Genomic DNA, 23,214 nt, shown 5'->3' on the forward strand with positions numbered 1-23,214 from the left:
CAAACTATACTTCAGGATAAAACCATCCTCCCTCAAATTCCCCCTTAAATTACTTTTTTTTTTTTTTTACCACACTAAGGAGAAAAGTAACTGACTTTTCTTTTTATTGTTTTTTTTTAATTTTTTATATTAATTACAGTTTATTCACTTTGTAACCTAGCTGTAGTTGCCCCCTTCATTCCAGCCCAATCCTACCCTCCTTCCCTCATCTCCTTCCATGCCCTTCTCCAAGTACACTGATAGGGGAGGTCCTCTTTCCCTTCATCTGTCCCTAGTTTATCAGATCTCTTCAGGACTGGCTGCAATGTCCTCCTCTGTGGCCTCCCAAGGATGCTCCTCCCTTCGGGGAGGTGATCGAAGAGCCAGACACTGAGTTCATGTCAGAGACAGTCCCTGTTCCCCTTACTAGGGTACCCACTTAGAGACTGAACTGCCATGGGCTACATCTGAGTAGGGGTTCTAGTTTATCTCTATGCATGGTCCTTGGTTGGAGAATCAGTCTCAGAAAAGACTCATGGGCCCAGATTTCTTGGTTCTGTTGCTCCCCTTGTGGAGCTCCTGTCCTCTCCAGGTCTTATTGTTTCCCCCTTCTTTCATAAGATTCCCTGCACTCTGCACAAAGTTTGGTTATGAGTCAGCATCTGTTTTGTTACCCTGCTGTGTATAGTCTTTTTAGAGGTCCTCTGTGGTAGGTTCCTGTCCTGTTTCCTGTTTTCTTCTTCTTCCAATGTCCAACCCGTTTGTCTTTCTGGGTGAGGAGGTCCCAAGGATCGCCTTCTTGCTTAGCTTCTTTAGGTGTACAGATTTTGGTATGTTTATTCTATATTATATGTCTAATATCCACTTATAAGTGAGTATATACCATGTGTGTCTTTCTACTTCTGGGATACCTCACTCAGGATGATGATCTCTTCTATATCCTACCATTTGCCTGGAAATTTCATGATTTCCGTGTTTTTAATTGCTGAGTAGTATTCCATTGTGAAAATATACCACAATTTCTGTACCCATCCCTTCATTGAGGGACATCTGGGTTGTTTCCAGGTTCTGGCTATTACTAATAATATGAACATGTGTGAGCAATTTGCTTTTTTTTTTTAACAGAACAGGAGAAAGCTTTTCATCATCTTAATTTCCCTGAGACAAACCTCCTTGTTAACACTGTAAAGTTTTATCAATGGCATGTCATGAATCTCTTCTATAGTCATAAATTGTTAATTTTTGGTAAGTATTCTCTCATTTCTTGATTTTTTAATTTTATTTCTTTTACTTTTAATGTTTTAATTTTTCCTTTTTATTTAATTATTTTATTTTATTAATTAGAGTTTATTCACTTTGTATCCCCCTGTACCTCTCTCCGTCCTCCACTCCCAATCTCACCCTCCCTCTTCCTCACCTGTTTCCTTCTCCTAGTCCACTGAAAAGGGAAGTCCCCCTCTCTTTCTCTCTGGTCCTAGTCTATCATGTCTCATCAGGAGTGGCTGCATTGTCTTCTTCTGTGGCCTGGTAAGGCTGCTTCCACCTCAGGGGGAGGTGATCAAAGAGCAGGCCAATCAGTTCATGTCAGAGACAGTCCCTGTCCCCATTACTATGGAGGCCACTTGGGTACTGAACTGTCATAGGCTACCTCTTATCAGGGGTTCCAGGCCATCTCCATGGTTGGTCCTTGGCTAGAGTATCAGCTTTAGAAAAGACCCCTGTGCCCAGACATTTTGAATCTGTTGCTCTCCTTGTAGAGCTCCTGTCCTTTCCAGGTCTTATTATCAAGCAACTGAATGGCTCACCTAAAAGCTCTAGAGAAAAAAGAAGCAGACACACCAAAAAGGAGTAGACAGCTAGAAATAATCAAACTCAGGGCTGAAATGAATCAATTAGAAACAAATAAAACAATTCAAATAATCAATAAAATCAAGAGTTGGTTCTTTAGGAAAATCAACAAGATAGACAAACTCTTAGTCAAACTAACTAAAAGGCAGAGAGAAACTATCCAAATTAACAAAATCAGAAATGAAAAAATGGGACATAACAACAGACTGAGCAAATCCAAACAATCATCAGGAGTTACTTCAAAAGTCTATATGCCACAAAATTTGAAAATCTAAATGAAATGGACAATTTTCTTGATCGATTCCACTTACCGAAGCTGAATCAAGACCAGATAAATCAATTAAATAGCCCTATATTCCCTAAGGAAATAGAAGCTGTCATCAAAAGTCTCCCATCCAAAAAAAAAAAAAAGCCCAGGATCAGATGGTTTCAGTGCAGAATTCTACCAGACCTTCAAAAAAGAGCTAACTCCAATTCTCTTCAAATTATTCCACAAAATAGAAACAGAAGGAACATTACCAAACTCATTCTATGAAGCCACAGTCACCTTGGTACCTAAACCTCACAAAGACTAAACAAAGAAAGAGAATTTCAGGCCAATCTCCCTTATGAACATTGATGCAAAAATATTCAACAAAGTACTAGCAAACTGTATACAAGAACACATCATTTCTTGATTTTTAAATAACCTCCTTAAAGTCATAAAATCTGTTTTACATTACATCATTTAGAAAGCATAAGACAGATTTACATAAAAGGACAGTTCATTCAAAATTTCAAATCCAGACTATCCTTCATATTTACAGAGTTATAACCTGATAACATTATTGTAATTTTGAGTTACTTGGTTCTAAATTATTCTCTTAGAAAAATGTTATCATCCATGGAAACAAATATTGATATTCTAAGCTTCTATAAAGGGGTAATAAAACAATGTAAGTGTTAAATGTCTTCAGGCCACATTCCTTTATTTCTACCTAAAACCTTCAGTGTCTCTGGCACATAGTGGGCAGTCAGCCAGACACCCAGGTTAAAAACAAAACATGATGATTACAGATGCCAAACAGAGAAAGAAGGAGATCTTCAAGACTGAGTGGAAAATCAGTTCCTTATTCAAGACAGACACATTGGCCTTCACTCTTCAACATTGTTCTTTTCTTTAATTTTTTTATTAATTACACTTTATTCACTTTATATCCCCCCATAAACCCCTCCTTCCTCCCCTTCCAATCCCACCTTCCCTCCCCTTTCTTCATGCATGCCCCTCCCCAAGTCCACTGATAGGGGAGGTCTTCCTCTCCTTCCTCCTGATTCTAGTCTATCAGGTCTCATCAGGAGTGGCTGCATTGTCTTCCTTTGTGGCCTGGTAAGGCTGCTCCCCTCTCAGGGGAGGTGATCAAAGAGTCAGCCACTGAGTTCATGTCAGAGACAGACCCTGTTCCCCTTACTGGGGAACCCACTTGGACACTGAGCTGCCATGGTCCACATCTGTGCAGGAGTTCTAGGTTATCACCATGCATGTTGTTCTTACATAGGTCTCTTGCCCTATGGCACAGAAATCAGTGTAGGGGATAGAAATCTGAACTTCAGTATCAAACAAGGATAAAGACAATTACTAACGCACAGGCTGTATAGTGCCTGGGAAATTACTAAAAGCATAAATACACAGCTATTATGCACAAGCATGCATGCTGTGTGTGTGTGTGAATTTTAAAACAGTATTCTTGAAGACACTGCTTTCACTTACATAAAAGTTGATCTGTGAAATTCTGTAGTATAGCAGGTATGAAAGAGCTTTCTATGTTATTTTCACTTTGCAAAAATGTATCTTTAGCTTACGTGAAGTTATAAACTGCAAATAGTTGAGTAAAACATTTTTTGTTCATTTTCTTGATTGCAGTGACTTTCAGTGAACCAAATAATCTAATCTTTGCTTACTATTAAATTAATAAATTGAAAATTTGCCAAAACATTAATATTTCTATGGTTTTAATGATCACATTTAACAGTAATTTGCTAACTGTTAATCTTACTCAATTTGAATTTGTATTTCCAAATGTCAATAAAGCCTAAATTCATTTCTCCATGTATTTTAATCTCATTTTACAGTCAATATTATTGTAAATGTCTATATACATCAGCTTTTGTTATATTTTTTCTGTAGTAAGACCTAAATTTAAAGTTATGGTTACACTTGCTTTATAGCAGGATCATCTGTGGAGCCTATGAAAACACCTCTCTCTTGCTCTTTCAGACCAATGAAGTAAGAAGCTATAGAAGCAGAGCTGGAAATCCTGACTTGTGTTTTTGTCTCCACAGGTAATTCCAATGTGCTGCTGGATCTGAGAACCCCCAGTGAAGGCACAATGGAAATACCTTGTCTCCTTCCAAAAGGCAGAAAAGAAAAGAGCTTGGCAGCTGTTAATTAAGCAAACCCAGGAGTTCAAAAGACAGCAGTGGAAATATTGAAAAAACTCACAATAAATAGAGTTACAAACAAAACTGTGTGGCAAGAACTCTTTAAGCTGTTCTCCTGTTCCTGGGAAATTTTAAAACAGAGTCAGAGAGAAAAGAAAATGAAAGACAACTCTACAAATTTATTCCACACATACTGCAACTGTAGAAGCAAGAGGATGCTCTCTTCAGAGTAATGAAAAAACATGCTTCAGGTACTTGCAGCTGATTTCTTCCTTGGGTTTTGGACTGCATTTAGAGTAGGCTGTAACTGTGCAAACATGTTGTGATTGGAATATGGCTGCTGTAAAGCTGCACGTCATAAATATGGGCGAAAAGACAGACTGACTTTAGAGATAACATAATTACCTACTTTAAGCTCAATTAAAGCAGTAAAGATGTTAAATTTACCTGATGCTCCCATTAATTTGGTACATAGTCCCAAACAACTAAATGCCACTGTACAAAAAGGATTCAGTTTGCCATGTGTTGCAATTCTAAAGTAATTGCCATTGATCACTAAGTCACATTCTCTTGGTTGGATGATTAACTGGTGAAGGAGCATCCTTTTAATATCTAGTCACTCCCAGCCATGTACAGTGGTGTGTGGGAGGCAAGGTGTTTGCATAATACTGAATTGCAATAGCTAAGAATCTATTTCCTGCGTCAATATTGACTACAGACTCTCTTTGAAAAGGATCCATCTAGCTACTATTTTTCTCTTTCCCCAAATTTCTTTATTCTAATTATATCTACTTCATTTATTTTGAAGCAAAGGGGCTACCATTCCTTCAAATTTTAGTAGCCCTTCTAAGTACATGTCTAAAAGATAATGGATGTTAATGAGAATATTTTGTGTCACAGCAACAGGAGCGCAATGCAACTTACTCACCAGTAAATTGTTTCCCATTGCAGCAAATGGACAGTGCCCGCCAACGGGAAATGAGGCCAGTTTAAGCTGCGTGTTTGGGACGCGTGATTGCCTCCTGCATCTGTGAAGAAAACAGATGGTCCGATCACACTTGTTACAAAGTTTTAATATGAGATTCTGGAAGTTAGCAGATTCTGTATTTCAGGTCGCTGTCATAAGTACACAGTTGAGAAAGCCTGTCCATCAGCTCTGCTGACAGCCCTGGAACTGGCAACAGCAGGGAGAAGTGACCAGTCACACATTTTTGAGCAAGTTTGTTCTTCATGGGCTCAAATGAGAATTGAGAAACTTTCTGTTATCGGGAAAAGGAGTCCAAAGCGGCCTGCCTAAGGCCAGCTGGCTTCACCAAATCACCCCGTGAAGGTAACAGAAGCTAAAGAAAAAGGAAAAAAACAAAATCCCGGGCTTAACCTCTGTTCTCTAGCATTAAAAAGAGTCAGTGTAAGATTTTAAAACGAAAAGAAGGAAAGAAATGTAAGAGACTGTTCATCCAGCCTCTCACAGGTTGGGAGGACCTTCACTGAGGTCACTAAATCCTAGAGCTATTCCTGGCTTTATAGGTAATGGAACTATGTTTAGTCAGTTCACCCATGGATGATTCAATGTCTCCATTCCTTGCTTAAGACTAGGCTCTCTGTATCAAATCCTTGCATTATTTTCCTCCTTCAAACTCTCTTAGTCTCTCCCTTCTTCAGTCAAGTCCCCATCCTTCTATCTGATGCAATCATAATAAGCAATATTCACTTCAAACCTGTTCATTCCATCTCATTGTGTCCCTGACTTTGTTCTGAGATATAGGCCAAAGATGACAAGGTGTGCAGGGATGTCCTCTTCTGTCTTCACTCTGTTCCTTCCCTCCTTGCTCTGTTTCTAAGTATAGATATACTTCTGATTTTTCCAATCACAGGATGCCCTTTCCCAGACTTCACAAAGGCTCCTTCGCACTTGTCTCATCAATGATTTCCTCCTAACTTTGCTGTTCTGGTAGCTGTGACTGTTTCCTGGAAATGTCTCCTGCTCTTTGGAGTTCTCCTAGCTCTTTCCCAGTGGTTCCTATTTTGCTACTCTTGGTACAGTTTGATGTTTACATAGCGATCTCTCTTACTGATTTTATCTGTCTGCATCAGTAGTTCTCAACTTTTGGGCAGTGACTCCCTTGAGGATTGAAGGACCCTTTCACAGGAGTGGCATATCAGATATATACATTATGGTTCATAACAAGTAACAAAATTACAGTTATGAAGTAGCAACAAAAAAATATTGGTGGGGTCACCACACAATGAGGAACTACATTAAAGGTTCCCAGCATCAACAAGGTTGATAACTACTTTTCTAGATTCTACTAAAGACTAAAACCACAAATGATTATGGTGAATGTCCAAGTTAAAAACACTTGTGATGAATGAGCTTCATATACTTGGCAAGCAAGAGGTAATTTGTGTATTTTATTTGTTAACATCATTTACTAATATATTTTAATCTAAATTAACATCAGTCAGACTTTGCAATATGTAGGTATCCAGTAGATGTTTCCAGTATCACTGATTGGGAGCATAGAATTTACTGTATAGAAAGAATTATTATATGCAATGTGTTTTTATGTTATACATCTTTAACATGAGATTGAATTTTAATTACCTAACTGTTGAAAACAAACTGGTAAATATACATATCTTGCAAATTAAGAAAAATACTAAATATTATTTATTTACTCTCTGTTGTTAACTTAGATTCCTTACAGTTTTGGTCTGTTTTAAATGGTATCTGAATATACATTTATTCTGCTGTAAATATAGTATAATATAAAATGTTTTACTTTGGCTTTTTTTGTTGGAAGATAACAGCATCATGGTCTATAACTTTAATTTTTTGTATGATTTTAAGAAATTATTTTTCCAGAGAAGAATCATTTAGATTAATGAAACTGTTCTTGCATCACATAGTCAAGAATTTGTTGAAATCTTCATCTGTGCTTTTAAATCAAATCTTGTGATTTCATAGACAGTGTATATGATTTCATTTCAAATACTTTACTCTCCTCCTATATACAGTTTTTAGTCCATTGCTTGAGATCTATCAAGGTTTAATGCTCAGATCATGAAGTTTGAAATAAATGCATGTAAGCATTAATGAATTTTATAATTAAAATGCTGGTGAGAAGGTTATGCTAATGTTCATTCTTTGAAATATCAGTAGAATCTGTCTATAACAATATATTTTGCAAATACAATGTTCTATATTTTGCACTAATTTTATTCATTCCTAAGGTTTGTATTTTATTTAATGGGGAAGATATAAATTAAAATTTTTAATTTTCATTCATTACAATGCTACCCTTCAGCGGTACTGTAGATATTAATTCAGTGATTTCAAAAAATGAAATATTTTTTGAAAGAGAACATTTCCAACTTCTGTTTTCTACTTGTAAAAACAAACATTTTATGTTACGTTGAGCAGAATCTGAAAAGTATTCAAAAATCAAATTGTAGCAGATTAACAGTAACCATTTAAAACTCAACAAGTTAGAATGAAGTCTATTCCCCTTAGGAAAACAAGTACAGCATTTGCATTTTGCTTTTAACATATTACATACCTTGGACTTTAGGAACAACTGAATAAAACAATTGCAGATGAGATATGCTTCAGAGAATGTGCTCTGCAGTCTTGGTCTGCAGTAGCAATAATAACTCTACACATATCTAACTAATCTGCTGTGACACATAACCAAAACATCAAAGAAAGGCTAAATTGTATGTCGTTCATAAAGGCCAGGAAAGAAAGCTTTGTGCTGGACTTTTCTTGTATAAAGACCTGAGTCAGAAACATCACCACATCGTCTTTTGCTTCTGTTATCACATAAATGTTTGCATTTAATTTTAGATTGGGACACAGAAGATGATTTTTAATATTATCAAATGCTTTGTGTGCCTTTGCTGCCCCCTTAAGACAAGTAAACATAAATAAAAAGCTCCTCGGTGCCTGCACTTCCTAAATCGCATTCTCCAGAGCTGTGCAGTTCCGCTGCCTCTGGGCTGCTGTACAACCAGCCACACAGAACAGCTCAAATAAGATGTTACCTGGTTAGAAATAATTAGAAAATTAAGTCATAGATTTTCCTGAACCATACCCAACAAAAATATTATAGCTGCTCAGTGACATAGACTGTCGTTGTATAAGAAACTATTGTAGTTACATATTTTTAAGTTGATTATACTGACTGAAATTTAATACCTATTTTTGTCTATTACATTCTTGAGGTTTTCATGAGGAACATAATTTACACAAAAGGATGGCACCGTTGTTTTTATGTTATACTTCATTATAAATAGTGCATTGAAATCATTAACATAAGTTATAAAATTTAATGATACATGAGTATATGAATCATAGTTTTTTATTATAAATCCTATACATGAGACACATAGCAGTTGAGATTGTACACAAAAAAATGCACTCTAGATTAAAAGTAAACTTCCTATTTAAGTCCATATTTTTTATTCTTTACTTTCTGGAATAAGATATATTCATCATGCACATAGAAGCTAGAGAAATCCTGCAGAACTCATTCTTGTACCTCCATGTTCAGGGGGGAGGGAAAAACTCAGGTCATGGGACCTGATGGCAATACCTCACCAGCCCTATTCCATACAGTTACTTAAAGAGAATAGTATGTGATGTTCGCTATTGGTTTTACTGAAATGTAATCATATTTATATGAATTCTCCACACAATTAATTTTTAAAGTGGACTTTTAACCATAGTATGGATTAATTTTTAATGCAAACTATGTTTGTGGTTTTGGGAAATCAACATATTTCATAAAAAGCACAAATACTAAACAGAAAATGATTAATAAACATGTATATTTGAAAATGAGTTATAATAAGGCATGCTTGCATTTATTGGAAAAATCAAACCAAATCTGAGCAGACACACAATTGTTCAAAAGACATTGCAATCTACAAACACTGCAATATTTTATTATCAGTCTGGTAAAATAAAACTAAAATATATCTTTATTTTTATTATCTTCATTAATGTGCTTTAATATTGATCGAAACTGGAATATCCCGTGTCCACCAATATTACTTTCTTCCTCTGACACAATTTATTCCTCAAAGTATATATATTTTAATATTTATATATTTACCAAGTAGTTATTAAAGTGTATTTTACATTTTGTCAAGGTATAAACACCATTTTTATGAGTGAATATTTCTGCATGCTTTATTAAAGATCTAAGCCTTAAAGTCCATTTCAGACTATGTTTTTCAATATGGTCCCTTTGTCATTTCCATTCTATTAACAAAATAATTGTCATGAATTCATACAACATATGTTATCTATATTTATTGCTGAATCAAAATTGACTTTGAAATGGTTCATTTTACGATTCCATGCTGAAGATTGAATTAAGAAAAGTGCATGTGCGCGTGTAGGGAGAGGCTGCTCCCGGAGGAACGAGCACACTGAACCGGGATTAAGAACATTGTGGAAGTCGCCACAGTGGAACACTTCAACAAGAAGGAAGACCCCTTTCACCTATCTCAGGGATTGTCAGTATAGGACAGTTCTAATGCCTGCTGGTGACAGAGGCTGATGGTGGAGGTAAAACCAAGATGAATTTTGTGTCTCCATGATTTTCTGACTTCTAGGTTCAATCACTGTGGTGAATCTACTATCTCCTTACTGTGGTTGTCTCTACTCTCTTATCACCTGCAAAAGATTAAAAAGAGCTGTCAGAGTTGGGCATACCCCGTAACCACAGGCAAGCTTTGACTGGAAGCAGAAAGCAGTATCAGGTCCCCTTTGCATCTAAATCAATGACTAGAGAGCAATCCGAGTCATCAGCGGGTGCCCTCACCACTCTGAATGGATGGGCCGGTGCAAGCAGGGTACTTCCTGCAATGTCTTGCCAGAAAAAGCAGGGCAGCCTGTGGGCTTTCAGCTCCTTCACTAACTTGACATTTCTCAAAATGATCTGTCAGTTCTTTCCTGGATATTTTTGCTCTCTACACATAAAAATTGAGTGATTCAATTGTAAAACTGATGTGTTACACAAAAATTTAGTTTTGACTCAGATATTCCTTTTGGCTATTACAATATGTACTGAGTGGTTTGAAATATACGGAATATTTTAAACATTCCCTTACAATTTATCATGACAGGAATCTTCAGTTATCTCCAATTAAATGGTGTCCATCACATGAATGTGCGATGACCACTAATATGCAGACACCATTCTGATACATACTGTGGTGTTTGATTATGTTTGGCTCCATTTTCTATAAAGACAGTCTAGATCAGTTCACAGTGTTCTAAACTGAAATTCATAATGAGAATTCTATATTTGCTAGTACTATTATTTCAGGAAGGTGAAGATGAAAGAACATAGATAGTTCTTACAGTTGAAGTACAAAATATAACAACTTTAAGCAGAGTCTAAAGATGAAAATATTCCTGGTATTAAAGACTGGAAAAATGCATATATTTATATTTTTGATAATACATTATAAGATTTATAAACAAATATAATTATAAAATATAAATAATTATAAATACATGTTATATATGTAAATATATATAATACATATATACACATATATGCATATATATTTGTATATATATACATATTTATATATATATGTATGTATGTGTATATATATATATATATATATATATATATATATATATATATATATATATACACACACACACAAATGGCCCCAATCAGTGAGTTCTGATAACACATAACTTTCTTTTTCTACTTTAAGATTATATCTCTGTCTCAGGCAAACAGTTCTTTTCATTTTTGTATTAAGACCCATTGAGTATCTTATTCATAGTGTTGCTAAAAGAAGAAAAAAATATAGAAATAATGCTAGCTGTCATATACCCTCCTTAGAAATCACAAATTTCCTCTCTTTTCATAATTTCCCATGTTAACAAGAATACTGGTTTGGTTCAATCATCAGTTGTTGCTGTTTGGGGAGACAGTGCAGGCTTGCTAAAGGAAGCACGTCCTTGGGGGTCAGCTAAGACAATCCAGGATGCCACCATCTTTACAGTTCATGCTCTGCTTCTTGCTTTTGGTTGAATACACAGTCACTCAGTGTCCTGTACAACCGGCCTTGCCACTTGCAGCCATCCTTCTCTACCCTGATGGAATCTTATCCCTCAAAAAACATAAATCAAGATGAACCAATTTTTCCTCAAGTTGCTTTTGGTCATGGTGTTTATCAGAGCAAGTGAGACATGCAGACAAAGCTGTTTTGGGGGGGATAAATTGAACATTACACTCAAGGGACAGTGTACATCACAAGTCATGTTTTATCCAGGGCAGGTTTGATATCAAGAAGGCAAGAAATTATAATTTTTACATAGAAAAGACGAAAATATTTTAACACAATAATATAATCTTCCACAATCACGAAGTTGTTGAGATAGCCATGCAGTTCCTAGGTGCATACAATCAGACATAGGGATGTAAGCTTGCATTCAGAAGAAAAGCAATTGGACAATATGATTAAATCCTTGTGATAATTTCTAGCCTGACTCAGAGCTCTTGAAAGACAACAAGATGAATCTGAATGGCTTTTAGATGCACAAGAGAAAACAGAACAGAGTCTATTTTAAAACTGTTTTGGAAGTGCCACTGGTTTATGGAAGCGTGGTCCGTGCCCAGTACTTGTTCTTCATTGTTCTAACCTTTGTATTTGCTGCGTACCTTCTAATGAACACAGCTTCTGTGAGTCTCAGTCGCTAGCAGAGAGTTCAAGGGCACATTGTGTATCTCAGCCACGGGCTGGTTAATGGCAAAGCCCTGAGTGGAAAGGCCTTGAGAGCAGATACTTCAGACTGGTAGTGAGGGCCACTTCTTCCTGCTGCTCTCTGGAAATTCTCTTTCCAGTGTGAAACATCAGCAGCAAATGCAGGCTTTATTTTATCAATAGAGGCAGGGTGTGTTTACACATCCTCAGGGATACAAAATTGCCTGGTAAATAATTTTAAGCACACCATTTTATGACTTCTTTGCTTTCTTTGAAATTGCATTTAAGTCACGTTAATAAAAGGTGCAGCTATATTCTGATCTGTGGTGATTTTAGAAAATCAGAGATTGTCATTTTTCAGTCTGCATAGAGCACAATGACATAGCTTGGGCTGGTATAATTTGATGGAGCAAAGTCTCTGCAAATACAAGTGGAAATCCTGTTTTTCCTGTTGTTTGGTTTAGCTTTTTTCATTTTGTTTAAACATTACGCCCCCACCTTCTGTATTTGAAAGAAACATATTTGTTTTTAAATCTGTTTCAGGCTCAAAGTTCCTAGAAAATCTGACGATCATTTTTATCAGGGCCAAGTATTTTCCAGTGTTTCTGCTCCTGAGGGCTCCCTCAGCAAAAGTCTGTTCCACTCTTGATTTCACTCAGGTTTTAACCCTCTTTTGATACTGTAGCTGAACAGAATGGAGTTTATAGAAATAAGCCCTGGGAGTGTCTGTGTATAACTCATCCTGAAGACCATAATTGAGCACAGCTTTTCAAACTGTCCTAATTATATGTATTCAATGGTCACATAGCATGGAATATGTGGAATTCTAATCAAGGATCTTTCACCGACAATGTGGCTATTTCATTTGCAGTCACATCATGAGAAGAATTGTATATATCTTTTTGTCATTGTATTCAGAAGGAACACTATGTGACCTTCAAAGCAAATTATAGGCGTAATTAATATAGGTATGCATTAGCCAAAGTTAGACAAACTAGTGCTTAAACTGTTTGTTTTATTTTATATTTACCTTTGTGTGTGTATCTGTAGATGTTTATGTATATGTGAGTTGTGAGTACCCACAGATGACAGAAGAAGGCAACATATCCCCTGGAGCTGTAATTACAGGTAGGAGTGAGCCATCTGAAATGGATGACAGCAACTAAATGAAAGAGGAGTACATGCTCCTCACTTTCAAACCGTCTCTCTGGTCCATAATTAGTTTTAATGACGGAGCATGTAAGTTTTGTGATTGTTTGGATAATTGTTTACATTAATTTGGATCTTGATGTTTTAAGGGATAAATATTTTCAGTTTCCAGTTAAACTCCAACATGAATTGTCTGAAGCCAAAAAAATTTACTGATTTGATAACAAAAATTGCAATTCATGGGTAATTCTGACTTCAAATATGATTTGACTCAATCGTCTATCAGTTCTGCTTTGTCTATGCAATTTTCAGAGGTGTCCCCCTGGGGGTGCAGCCTTACCAGGTCACAGAGGAAGATGATTTAGCCAGCCTTGCTGAGATCTCACAGGCTAGGGTCAGATAGAAAGGGAGGAGCTCCTCCCCTATAAGTGAACTAGGGAAATTGGATAAGGGGAGAAGAGGAAGGGTAGGTGGGACTTGGAGGAGACAAGGGAGGGGGTTGTAACAGGGATATAAAATGAACAAACTTTAATAAATAAACAAACAAATAGATAAAATTAAAAATAAAAAGAAAATGGAAGTTTATTTTTTTACTGTTCAAATATGATAAAGGCTTTTGCATTTTTAAAATATGTTTTCAAATGAGATAGAATCACATCATTCTCCCCTTTCACTTTCTTACCTCCAGTTTCTCCCAGGTGCCCTTTTGTCTTTCTGAAAGGACAAAGAAATCTGAAAAGAACAGATGTCTTTTCAGGGGTGAGACTTCGGGCCTTGGAAAAAGAATCTGCTACCTGAACTATGATAGGAAAGTAAAATTCTTTACTACATTTTGCAGGATACATTTTTTTTTAAACAAGTGAGACCAAGTTTATTAGTGATCAATTAAACTTGACAGTTACTCTGTTTTTACACACTCACTTTATTTAATTAAAGGAATTCAGTATATTTTTCTCTTTTAAAGTAGACTGATCAAAGAATTACTTCCAGAAATTAAGGTCCACAAAATAGTATATTACACTTTTTAACATACTTAATCAAATTGGAATAACCTTGTTCAAGGCAATTTCCTGCTCATTGATCTTTTTAGTATTTAGGTTTTTGCTTTGAAGTCTTATTTCAAGCATACACATAGATATTCCTCTATTCCGTCTGTGCTAGTGATATTAGGCCATGAGAGAGGACATTACTCAGGAAGGAACACAGGTGAGAGTTTAAGTCTAATTTTATTTTCAAGTCAGAATGTTTGGTAGTTATTCTCCTTGAATGTCCTTAATCCACGAAAATATCCAGATGTGTATGTGTTTCTGTATGTGTGTGTGTGTGTGTGTGTGTGAAAGAGAGAGAGAGAGAGAGAGAGAGAGAGAGAGAGAGAGAGAGAGAAAGGAGAGATTAAATAAGCCTATGGAGTTTCTGCTGTGCATCCACATGCAGAGATGTGTCCAGGGCCTAGGAAATATTAGCTAAGGGTAGTAAAAGAAAACAGACTTTTATACTTTCCTTAGTACTTAATTTTTTAGGGTCATTTTAGTATAATAACAAAATTGGGAGAAGGGTACAGAGAGATGCCTCTTGTCTCTTTATTAACATCCGCTTCTTGAGTTCTTCAACTGATAAACCTACATTAACGTACCACATCCCCCAAACGTCATGTTTTATTGGAGACTCTACAGCTGTCGTTGTGTGCTCTGAATCAGGAGGAATGCCAAATCGCTTAGGAGATTGTGACATTTTAGTGCCGAAAAATATCCTATTATCTGGGTATACCACAGTGAATTCATTCAGTTATTAAAACACATCTTGAAATTGGCCATTTTTTATCTAATGGATATTTTAATTTGTTTGAAGATGCATCTTCTCTTGCATGACAGCCAGACAAGATTGTAAATTAAATAGTGCATCTGGGAAGAGGTTATACAGCAAGGAAGCATAAAATATAACTTTGCTATGCTTATTATTCCCATCTGCTACTGGATAGGATCCCTACTTCAAACAAATATGACATAAGACAAGATACACATGCTTAATTGAATATATTGGTAGTCCTTTAATTCAGTAGAATGATGTGCTGCTTCTGGCAGCCTCCTGTGTCAGTGGAACTAAGAATAGGCCAGATCTTCCACTTTTGGCTGGGTTAAATTGTGCTCACATTTTCCTGAAGGAGTCTGGGATAACAGAATGAATGTGCTCCAGCAATGCCTTGACCCAACAAGACATTTGTTTGGTGAGTTATGCTAGAGTTGAATGTAAGTACATGAAGAAAGATAAAATTTAAAATTTTTAACTGAAAATGTTTATATTGGGCCCACAATTTGTCTAAAGGAACTGATTTAATGGAGTCTCAAAACATTTATCAACCTGAAGGCTTCTATAATTGACCCCAAACATAATATATATAATTCTGAGAAAATGCAAGGAAAATTCTTTCTTGTATACCTGAAATTCCAGTCTATTGTACCATAGTGTAGTAGAAAGGTCCATGTGATTATGTCAGCCCACGTTCTAGGTGGCATTAATTTTAAGCTACCCACAGCCTCATGTCTGGTGAAGGTTTTCTCTTCTGTAATTAATCTACTCCATAAGCAAGTGAACTCAAAGATAATGACATCAGGATGTTTTCTCAAATTACAGTATTGCTCTTAATTATCGTAGGAGAAAAGTATTTATTTTATGCTAATTAAATTAGTGATTGCTTTGCAAAGAGGAATGCATTTCTGAACAATTTCAGTTTTTAATATTTTACACTTAATAAGCATATTCTGCCAAAAAGTGACAGGGATCAAGAATTGTTTGCAGATGGTCCTATTTTAGTATCATGAAGTTACTTTAGTTAGAAGTAGTTGCTCATTCCATTGCTTCTTTCTATTACAAGTTAAAGAAGTTGAAGATCTTAAGTAAATTATATCTTGATAAATGATGTTTTCACATTTTGTACAATCTAATTCAAGGGTTAGGTTTTCTTTAAACTCTTACCTACAAGAAGACCTAGTAATAATGTAGTTTCACTTCTAGAATGCTTAATGATACTAGATTGTTCATCATTTTAGGGTATTTCAAATTTATGTATTTTTGGTTTCCAACTAGTAATTACTGAGAACATCATTCACTCTGGTTTCAGGATATAAATAAATAAGTCTTGAGCTGACCAGAAAATTTTCTCCTGACTGTCCATAGTTCATAGACCTAGAAAGTTTCAGGCAAGTTGAAAGGTTAAAAATAATATTAGTAATAGTCTTATGAATTTCTGAACACTGCATTCTGCAGTAGAAAGCTGCCAGGCCTGGAGTACCACTGGTACAAGAGTAGCAAGACTGTTGATGGAATTTGGGGCATGCTCCAGATGTTATGCCTTGTACTAGAGCATTGTTTAAAAAAAAATGTTATAAACATTAGAAGACCTAGGAGAACCATTCGATGTTTTTCTAAGTGGCCATGCTGTCAAATTTCCTTTTCCTAATGTTGATGCTGATTCGCACAGGTTTGTGCTTCGATCAGCCTTAGTCAGAGAGTCATGGGTAATATAAAGTATCATAAATGTCAAAGTGCTGAAAATTCCAGACTGTGAGTATTCAACCAAAGATAGAATTCTTATGTCATCCCCAAAGCCCTAGTCTCAGGGAATGCCACAGAAGAGGAGTGTAAAGAATATAATAGCTGAAAGATACAGAGGAGTATTATAAAATTTTGGATGTTCTCTAGACATAACATTGCTACTACAAGCATGAACCCGCAATATTATGGAAACAGAGAAGGTCCTGCTGCCTTCCCTTAACTAAAGAGCTAAAAGTGTCTGGTTGTGATGGGTAACTAAGAGCAAGGGCCTGTCTTCTTTAGTGTGCCTGTGGGATCTTCTGGACCAATAACCAATAGGGACATAACCTGTGCCTGACATTGAGATTTTTATTTAATAAACTCTACCTTCTGGAAGTAGGTATCTCATATGGGATACTGACCCAGCCCGCAGGTCAGTTGAAGGAGACCCTAAGAGAGGGGGCGAGAATGGGGTGAGACAAGAGTCTTGAAAAATGAAGACCAAGACAGTTTCTCTAATCAAGGTCTCAGTTTATTATTTTTTCTACATCCTTTATATAGGCAGGGTGAAAGGAATGTGATTGCCTTTGGCAGGGTTATTAAGTGACTAGGGATCACAGGACAACCCACCAGAGGAGTCACAAGAGGTGCTAATAAGGATTGTTTAGAAAGTTCCTCAGGAGTATTACTCAGGAAGCCCCGAGGGGGCAGGAGGGTTTAAGGTGTTTCAGGAAGATAACCTTATTGCAAGCCCCAGGTCAGCCAGGAATGCACTATTGTCATTTAATATGCCAAGAATTCTGGGGACAGCAAGGTGCCAGAAGCCCCCCACAGGGTACCTCTGTTCAAACTCCTCTTTTAAAATTCATTAATTAGCTTAAAAACTGTTTTTTTCATTCATCCTTGCTTTTTGTTGATTTAGCCCCTATCTCTCAATCCTCCCACAGCTCTCATTTTTACCTAATGTTTCACCCTCCATATCCCTTCTGTCATATCACTTATGATCTACTCTAACTTTTACCATTCTTTTTGTTTGGTTTACACGAACATAGCTTCCTACAGTTCGTTTTGGTTAGCCCTTCCCAGTTTTCCAGTCCTCACCATTCCACTACCTTCTGCACCTTCATGTTTTCACCATTCTCCTATACTTTCACCTCACCTGTCTCCTGCTAACACCTTCCAAAAACAGAACAGGTAACTCTATTTGGTTCACGTTGTAAGACTCAAGTAAAGACTCAAGGCTGTTTCCTTTAATTCTAGTCTAAGATTAAGGTAGGTTTTAAGAGACCAAAAGATTAAAAAATCAGCTATTAATTAAGGCCTGAACTAGGTGGGTGGAGAAGTCCAGTAATGCCATGAAGGGAAGGTCGCCTTACTGGGCACGGAGTGCTTGGCTCTCACAAAGTCCTTGTTTTTTTTTTCGGGGGGGGGGGGCAAGCTGCAGCTTGTAATTTGTAATAAAAAGAACCTCATGTATTTATAGCGAAGTCTGTTCATTCCTGGTCTTTTGGGGTTCGGGAACTGGGCAGAACATTTTGAGGGCTTGTCCTGAAACCCCAAGACTCCAAGAACCTGACCTGGAGGTTTTTATGCCAGCTGCAAGTGTCTAAATGTCTCTGTGCAATATCTGTATGTGCAGTACTTTCTGTTCTCTAATCTGAAAATTCCTCAGGCCTCAGGGTGTCAGTATCTGGGTAGCAAGACGTGATCAAGATGGACGAACTGGTGGTCACAGCTGCCGAAGTTCAGAGGGACTGGCCTAGCTTCATCAGTATTTTGGTGGGTAATTTGTCTAGTCTGTTTTGTGTGTGTGTGTGTGTGTGTGTGTGTGTGTGTGTGTGTCTGTTGGAAGTGAAATTGTTAGACCTTTGCCAGACACACTTCCAACATGGCAGAGCACGGTGACCTTGTACTCCTGGCTCTGGAAAGCCTGGGGCAGGGTATAGTCACCCCACCACACTGTAATCTCCGGAAGGCCTGCTCTCACAGACCTAGACTGCCTGGTCCCAGTGAGCACCACTCGGTGTCTCCTGGGGCAACAGCCCACTCTTGGTGTCTCCTGGGGCAGCAGGAACCATGCCTCCTGCACTCACTGAGGTGTAGCAGCAGGGGAACCAGAATGTTAGGCCTACTTCAGAAGAGTCAGTTTTGGTCCTGAGAAATTTGGCCAGCTGGTGTTTTTGTCTTAATGTCTCTGTGCAGTATTTGTTTGTGTATATCTTCTGTTTTCTGTTCTGAAAGAACAGTTTTATCTGTTTAAATGTATGTACGGCCATCATATTCATCTTTGACTAATCTTATGCTCTGTAGGTCATGGTTAATATGATCAAAAGTAATTGGATATGTTTAAAGGGTTAAATTCAAACTCTTGTTTAAAATGTATATGTGTGCCTATGTGTTTATAATGTTTATAAACGCATATTAAAGGCAACAATATAGGTTGCCACATGGTATGACTCTGCCATCTTGAAATCAGCCTCGTGAAATGTAATGTGACCTGTGACCACCATCTTGGTAGCTACATGTTTCCTTCTAGATTAAAAGTCATCAAAACAAAATGACTGTCTAAAGATTGGAAAAGAATCTTCACCAACCCTTTATCTGACAGAGGACTAATATCCAGTATATATAAAGAACTAAAGAAGCTGAAAAGCAACAAACCAAGTAATCCAATTAAAAAATGGGGAACAGAGCTAAACAGAGAATTCTCGACAGAGGAATATCGAATGGCAGAGAAACACTTAAAGAAATGCTCAACCTCATTAGCCATTAGGGAAATGCAAATCAAAACGACCCTAAGATTTCACCTTACACCCATCAGAATGGCCAAGATGAAAAACTCAAGGGACAACACATGCTGGAGAGGTTGTGGAGAAAGGGGAACCCTCCTCCACTGCTGGTGGGAATGTACACTGGTACAACCACTTTGGAAGTCAATCTGGTGCTTTCTCAGACAATTAGGAATAGTGCTTCCTCAAGACCCAGCTATACCATTGCTAGGCATATACCCAAAATTAGCTCAAGTACACAACAAGGACATTTGTTCAACCATGTTTGTAGCAGCTTTATTTGTAATAGCCAGAAACTGGAAACAACCCAGATGTCCATCAATGGAGGAATGGGTACTGAAATTGTGGTATTTTTACACAATAGAATACCACTCCGCAATCAAAAAGGAGGAAATTATGATATTTGCAGGCAAATGTTGGGATCTAGAAAAGATCATTCTGAGTGAAGTATCCCAGAAGGAGAAAGACAAACATGGAATATACCTAAAAGACCTATATAGTCTTATACTTACATAGACCTAATATATACATACATATATATATATATATATACTTATATAGACCTAAAAGATATGATAAACATAATGAAATCTATACACCTAAAAAAGATAATCAAGAGAGCGGACATGGGGTATGATGATCAATCTTCATTTAGAAAGACAAATGGGATATACATTGAATATATGACAGGAGTCTACTGCAGAAGGCATCTGAAAGACTCTACCTAGCAGTGTTCCAAAGTAGATACAAAGACTCATAACCAAACCTTCGGCAGAGTGCAGGGAATCATATGAAAGAAGGGGAGTTTGATGTGGAAAGGATAGGAGCTCCACAAAGACCAAACATATCAGGGCACAAGGTCTTTTCTAAGTTGGACACTCAACCAAAGACCAAAGACCTGAAACTTCTGCTCGGATGTGACCCGTGATAGCTCAGTAATCAATTGGTTTCCCATAGTGAGGGGAACAAGGACTATTTCTAACAGGAACTCAATGACTGGCTCTTTGACCTCCCCACCCCACAAGGGAGGAGCAATACTGTTAGGCCACAGAGGAGGACTTTGCAGCCAGTCCTGAAAATATCTGACAAAACGAAGTCATATGAAAGGGGAGGAGGTCCTCCCCTATCAGTGGACTTGTAAATGGGGCAGGGAGGAGATGAGGGAGGGAGGGTGAGATTGGGGAGGGAATGAGGGAGTGAGATACAGCTGGGATACAGAATTAACAAAATGTAACTAATAAGAAAAATAAAATTAAAAAAAATTTTAAAAAAAGATGGGTTATTTTAAATTTGTATTGGCTTTAGATTTTGGATTGTTTTCACTGGTGAATTCTGGTTTTAAAATCTGCTTTTGATCTTTAAAATTATTGTCATGCTTTGTGACCCTTCTCTCCTAAAAAAGGGGTACTTCATTTTGATATTGCAAAAACAGGTTTTTAAAAATGTTTAAATGTTTAAGGCTATAAAACGTTTAAAGTTTATCAGGCATTTGGGTATGACAATGATCTTGGGTACTCTAACAGAAAATTTGAAATTTTCTTGATCCTTTGGGGAAGAACAAAAAAATTTTGAATTTATTTATTTTACTAAATGAAACTAAGCCATATGGTTTGCACTAGTTGAGAAAATTGCAGTTTTACAATGTATCTTGTGGAGAGCTGTTTTCTTCTTAAGCTGCTTTGTTTATGGAAAAACATGTTACCACCCTGGTCTTCACCTTGCTACTGAGAAAAGAGGAAGTTTCACCAAGTTCCTTAAAACTTGTTCTAAATTTCTTAGAGTTTGTTTATGTGATCTTGGACTACCATATCTGCTACAGGGAAGAATATGGCAGTTTCAGAACTTCTTTTTGTATTAATGTAACTCGTTTTTGCTTTGCCTATAAAAAGAAAATTGTGGACGCTGGGCTCCAGCAGGATCATGTCAGGATGGAAAGGATTTTGATGAGAGTTTTTATGTTGTCTGAAAAGCAAGAGAGAGAGCAGAGATATTTAAAAAAAAAATAGGTTGTATAAAATAAGAATGTCTGGTTAAGCCAGAAGAATGAAGCTAGGAACTTGAAGGTATATAGAATGTTGCAGAAGGTTAGTGAATGTATTATAAAAAGTCAGAGAGTTAATATGATTTGAGAAAGAACTATATTTAAAAATATGTTATAATTCATTTAAAAGGCTGGTGATTCTTCATTGCAAAATGTTTTTTATGCTACTTTGGGGGAAGAATTCTGGCTGATAGGTTTGTTGTGGCCAGAATAGTTCATACAGTTTAAAATTGTTCTGTACTATTCTGTTATGCAGTTGGTTCTAAAACTTATTTCGTCACTATGTTAGAACTTTTGGTTGTGGGGGAATGTGGATTCTCCACAGTGTTTGCTGTATCATCAGCAACACCTAATGGCTATTTTTGGTATTGTCAGTCACAGCCTGTGCTAACACATGGCTAGCCATCATGATGGTTCAGGGATAGAGAGGATAGAGCTGTAGGTTTGCTGTGATCTTTGTGTGGGTCTATCAGTTATGTTGTTATGTTCAGGCCTCTGATTAGTGCTAAGTGCAAAGCTTTTTACTGTTCAGTTTTAATGCAAGTGGTAGGAGCAGCAATATTTGCTAGCCTCTCTATGAACTGTATCTGATTAAAAGGTTTGCTTTAATTTTAGTTCAGAAAAAGCAGATTTAAATTTATGCTGAATACTGCAGTTGAGCCTTACCTAGTCTCTTTGTTTAGGTTTTTTTAAGGTTAAACCTAGGCTACTTAAAATATAGTTCTAAAACATGCATCTTAAAAATATGCTAGAATTAGAGATTATAGCATTCTGTTTTATAGAACACAGTTTAGAGCAGATGATAAAGACAAAGAGTAACTCAGATATGCTGGCCCTCAAGCTTATCAGAGATCAGATGAATATGGCATTTTGACATGTGTAAGCTTATTGTGACAGAGTTCCAAAATCCGGGCAGTAGCTCCCCCAAAGTCTCCAAGAAGATTTGGGCACAATGACAGATGACTGTGACTCTGGATTGTGGTATGCTAACCACTGAGCAATACTATCCCAACTGGCCCAATGCTAGGGCCCAGCCTAAACTATGGACAAAGCTGGGGACACTTGGAGAGCTATTGTTTCACATTTTGAGAGGCAAGGTGAGGACATTCTCTCATGTTCCTCTTTCCACAGAAGCAGTCTCTCATCTTCTGTGCCTGGCAGGACTGCTTCTTTTCAGGATGCCGTGAGGCCACAGAAGCCAGGGACACTACTTAGGTGATGGACTAACTAGTCATCCCTGTCATTTTGATTGGCACATGGATTGGTATATTTATTTATCTTATAATTTATCCTTCTGAGGTCTCTAATCACTTTGACAACTAGGCTAAGCTTATGGTAACTTTGCAGCTAAAGAGCAGACAATTAGATCCACTGTTAGATCATTGATCAGATCATTAGCTAGCTAGAAATACTGGGTACTAGATATCTTATTTAAAAAGGAAAACAGGTTTGCCTTGCTCACAGGATTCATGTTAGCTGCTTGTGTCTTAAGATAAATAAATGGAAAAAAATATGGAGTTTATGTAGGGTCTGAGGATATAGAAGTTTAGGTTATAAAAATCTGGAGTGTTATTTGGTCTGAGAAAATGTTTCAGGGTTGATAAATGCAAAAAAAATTAGAGTCTTAAGTAAATGTTTTTAGGTATATGAATGAGTTATAATGATATAAAAATGTTTTAAAGCATATTAAAAATGAGAGATACTTTAGATTCCCCACCCTTT

This window comes from Psammomys obesus, unplaced genomic scaffold (assembly GCF_907164565.1).
Source record: "Psammomys obesus unplaced genomic scaffold, mPsaObe1.curated_primary_1811, whole genome shotgun sequence".
Taxonomy (NCBI): domain Eukaryota; kingdom Metazoa; phylum Chordata; class Mammalia; order Rodentia; family Muridae; genus Psammomys; species Psammomys obesus.